The sequence below is a fragment of the Canis lupus genome, chromosome 29 (genome assembly GCF_011100685.1).
Source record: "Canis lupus familiaris isolate Mischka breed German Shepherd chromosome 29, alternate assembly UU_Cfam_GSD_1.0, whole genome shotgun sequence".
NCBI lineage: Eukaryota > Metazoa > Chordata > Mammalia > Carnivora > Canidae > Canis > Canis lupus.
The window spans coordinates 19,022,343-19,027,482 of record NC_049250.1 but is presented as its reverse complement, the minus strand read 5'-3'; positions in this window follow the sequence as shown (position 1 = coordinate 19,027,482).

Genomic DNA, 5,140 nt, shown 5'->3' with positions numbered 1-5,140 from the left:
CTTCTGGATGAATCAACCCTTTATTTTTATGAAATGTTCATCTTTGTCATTGGTTAACTTGTTCTAAAAGTTTACTTTGTCAGATATTAACATCATCACTTTAGCTTTCTTTCTTTCTTTCTTTTTTTTTCTTTAAGATTTTATTTATTTATTCAGAGACTGAGTGCAAACAAAGGGAGGGACCGAGGGAGACAGAGAATCCCAGGCAGTCTCCATGCTCAGTGCTAAGCAGATACAGTGCTCCACCATGAGATCATGACTTGAGCCAAAATCAAGAGTCAGGTGCTTAACCAAGTGCCACCCAGGTGCTCCACCATCTAGCTTTTTAATGATAATTGTTTGCAGTGTGATATGTTTTTTCATATTTTAGGGTTTTTTTTTTAAGTTTTTTTTAAGCTTTGGGATCCCTGGGTGGTGCAGCGGTTTGGCACCTGCCTTTGGCCCAGGGCGCGATCCTGGAGACCCGGGATCGAATCCCACGTTGGGCTCCCGGTGCATGGAGCCTGCTTCTCCCTCTGCCTGTGTCTCTGCCTCTCTCTCTCTCTCTGTGACTATCATTAATAAATTAAAAAAAAAAAAATAAAAAAAAAAAGTTTAAAAAAAAATAAAGTTTTTTTTAAGCTTTTATTTATTTATTCATGAGAGACTCAGAGAGAGTCGGAGACACAGGCAGAAGGAGAAGCAGGCTCCCCGTGAGGAGCCTGATGTGGGACTCGATCCCAGGACCCCAGGATCATGGTCTGAGCCAAAGGCAAATGCTGAACCACTGAGCCATCCAGGCATACCTCATCTTTTAGTTTTTTTCACCTAGTTGTATCTTTGTGTTTAAAATGAATTTCTCATAAATACTTTTTGCTGGATTTTGCTCTTTTGTCCAATTTGACAGATTCTTTTTTTTCTTTTAATTGCAGTTTTAACTATTTACAGTTAAAATTACTACCAGTGTGGTTTTGTTTAAACTACTATTTTTTCTCTATTTGTACCATTTGTTCTTTTTTCTCCATATCTTTTTATTTCTTCCTTTTTTTGATTGAGTATATTTTAGAGTTTTCTTGATATTTTCACTGATGACTTCGCTCTGTTTTATTGCTTTAACACACGGCTTTTGCCAGGCTTTATAATATACAATTACATCGTATTACAATCATTTTTTAAAAAGATTTTATTTATTTATTCATGAGAGATGCAGAGAGAGAGAGAGAGACAGAGACACAGGCAGAGAGAAAAGTAGGCTCCATGCAGGGAGTCTGTTATGGGACTCTATCCCAGGACTCCAGGATCACACCCTAAGCCGAAGGCAGGTGTTAAACTGCCGAGCCACCTGGGCTGCCCTACAATCATTTTTTTTCCCCTGCAATCATTTTTCAAAGAACATAGTACCACTTCAATTATAGCACGAAAATCCTAGAACAATATACTTCCATTTCACCCCTACCATCCTTTCTGCTCTGGTTACCACACACATTACTTCTACATATATTATAAACCTCACTGTACATTGATTTTATTTTTAAGAAATTGTTTTTCTCAGTGAGTTAAAAATAGGACAAAGTCTTTTATATCTACCATTTCTGTCACTCTACATTCCTTTGTATAGGTACGAGTATCCCCTGGTATCATTTTCTTTCTGCCTAAAGAACATTTTTTCACATTTCTGTTAATGTGGGTCTGCTAGTGATAAATTCTTTCTTTTGTTTCTCTGAAAAATAAACTTTTATTTTGGCTTCATAGTTGAAAGATTTCTAGGTTAACAATTTTTTTTCTTTCTACACTCTCAAGATGTTATTGCACTATCTTCTGGATTTTATCATTTGTAATAAGAAATCTGCTGTAGGGCTTATACCTGTATGTCATATGCCTCTGCCTCCCCACTATTGCCTTTAAGAGTTTCTCTTTATGACTGTTTTTAGGTAATTTGATGATAATATACCATGTGTCTTTGTTTGTTGTTTGGTTTATACAACTTGGGGCTTATTGAGCGTATTTCAACTGTAGGATTATAACTTTTATCAAATTATGAACATTTTCACCCATGATTTCATCTATTTTTTTTTCCCATCCCTCCAGTTTTCTTCTCTATTGGGAATCTAATTGCATATATCTTAGATTGCTTGATATTGCTCTAAAAGGCACTAAGATACTGGGTTTTCTTTGGAGGAAGGAGGGGTCAATTTATTTTTTCTTTTCTTTTTTTTTTTTTTTTTTAAATTTTTTTTTTTTTATTTATTTATGATAGTCAGAGAGAGAGAGAGAGAGAGGCAGAGACACAGGCAGAGGGAGAAGCAGGCTCCATGCACCGGGAGCCCGACGTGGGATTCGATCCCGGGTCTCCAGGATCGCGCCCTGGGCCAAAGGCAGGCGCCAAACCGCTGCGCCACCCAGGGATCCCTATTTTTTCTTTTCTTTAAATAGCTTTATTGCTGTGATTATAAACACAGTGATCTTTTTCTTTTTCTTTTTTTAAAAGATTTTATTTATTTATTCATGAGAGACACACACAGAGAGAGGCAGAGACACAGGCAGAGGGAGAAACAGGCTCCATGCAGGGAGCTCTATGTGGGACTCGATCAGAGGACTCCAGGATCACGCCCTGAGCCAAAGGCAGATGCTTAACTGCTGAGCCACCCAGGCGTCCTGCTATGAATTTCACACAATAAAGGTTTTTTAAAATTATTTTTAATAAGGTTAGTATTTATTTTTCATTTTTTGAGGTTTCATTTGTTCTACCAGGTTCTGTTCTCATCAAGCTCATTTAAAAAAAAACTTTAAGTGCATTTATAGTTGCATTTGTAACATTTGCCTGCTCATTCTATAATCTCTAACATTTCTATATCTATTTCTAATTTTTCCCCTAGTTATGAATCATATCTTGTTGCTTCCTCAGATGCCAACTAATTTTTGATTCATGCTGAATATTATAATTATACATTTTTGAGTACTAGATTTCGTTGAATATCTTAAAAAAATCTTTTAATATGTTGGAACAGAGAGTTAAGTTACTAGAAGATCAGTTTGATTATTTTGAGGCTAGGGCAGTTCTAGAATTTTTGTTACTCTAGGTCTAATTTGTCCCATTACTATGGTTTGATTTCGTGAGGAGTCTACAGAATGTCCTATGTTATCCATCTGGTCTCTCCACTCTGGATGGAGAAAATGTGATTGGTTCCTGGGCTTGTGTGAGCTTTGGGAATTGTTTGGATTACATATTTTTTGGGTAATAGTCTTTCACCAGATGTTGTTCTTTGTCCAGCATTATACAATTTTTCCCTAAGCATGTGCATATTGGCAATCAGCCAGAGTCAGGTGAACATCTTAGGGAACTGTGGAGCTCTTTCTTTGAATAACCCCCTCCTCCTGAGTAATAGGACATACAAATTCCAGTCACTTTGACACCTAACTCAAAACTGTCTTAACTCATCATCCTCTACTCAGTTTCCTTCCTTTTGCTACAGTCTGGAAAATATCTCTAAGTAAAAATCTGGTGCAATCATAGGATTCACCTCATTTATTCCCACTCTCTCAAAGAACAGTCCTGTGCCACCTGTTGTCCAATTTCTGAAAATAGGAGTTTAATATGTTTTGTCCGGTTTTAAAATTGGTTATGATAGAAAGGTGTGTCTATGGAAGCTTTTCAATGCCTGAATTAATGGTTTTGAACTGAGATTTTTTAATGCTAGGACTTCTCTAAACCAAAGTATCTTAATATTCATATGTGCCAGAGACTGTGCTTAACATGTTATGTGTGTTATATCTTTTGGTCTTCTCAAGAATCTTTTCATGTATGCACTATTCTTTTTCCCAGTTTAAAGACTAAAAAACAGGAGAAGTTAAAAATTCCCAAGGTCCCACAGCTAGTAAATGGCACAGGTGGCTCTCAGACACAGCCCTGCTTCATACTAGTCTACAGTCCTAATCAGTCCTGTCATGATATGGTGGATTTACTTACTGCCTTGGGCATGTCTTACAAGTGAGAGAAATAAAATTTGTAAATGATTTACATTGAAGACAGCAGGTTATATGCAAGGCTATCCCTCTCTTACTTTCCTTAATTTGTATTTGATATTTTTTTGAGGGGTATAGTATACAAAGAATAATGCTATATCTAAAAGTTAACGATGGTCACATGGAAATTTCTTCTGCACATAAGCCTCATCTTTCACAAGTAACCTCTGGAGAATGGTCATAAGCAACTACTGTAAACTCTAAGTGTTATGAATGATTAATAAGAAATTTATAGCTGAGAAATTTATAGCTAAAACCAATAAAAAAAGTTAGAATACAAGAACAACTTAAGCAAACAACAAAAGACACAATGTCAGGTATTGAGTTCAAATAAATCTGGGCAGGCTCTTATTTATTCAAGGAGGTACTTAAATGGTCACATGAGCTTTTTTTTTTTTTTTTTCCTTTCTGGCAGTGGAGAATAAAATCCTCCTTTTTCTTCTTAAAATTGTCTTTCTTATTCTCTAGCATCTGATTCTCATAAACATGAGATAGTAATTTTATAGGCCTCTTCTTAGAGGTCAAAATAAAACTTTTCAGTCTGTGGTTTTTAACAAGTAGGGAAGTGGCAGTAAATAGAAGTAGGAGTTTCACTACAGTAGTTCTCTTGATTTCACCATTTTTTTCCTCTTTTATTATATTATAATTAAGACCTTATGACAATAGTCTTGTGACTCTTCAACAAAACTATTTAGATTTCATGACATTTTCTAGAAAGAAAAGGAAAGGTGTCATCTCCTGTAGTCTTCATGTAGGTAACCCACCAAGCATAGGGCTGAGGGTCCAGTGAGACCTTTAGAGACAGGATCACAGTTTACAGTTGTAAATGGAAGTTAAGTGTTTTCCCAGCTGGAAACTGTCTGTGTGCAGTTTATGTCACGTGGTCCAATGCAAGGTTTAACTAAATGGTTCTGTCTTCCCGAGGTTTATCTGTGGTCATGGTATCCTACAAGTAAAATATAAATGGTGTTAAGGTACTTTGAAATGTACCCCACCTGGCTGTAGTCCTAAGAGCTAAATGAAAAAAATATATATATGCCTAAGAGAATAGAAATTCAGCATTTTTGTTATATTTAACAGGTTTTCCTTAAGACACTTGCCCTAATGGTGTTAATGGGCTCTAATGTACCCTTATCTT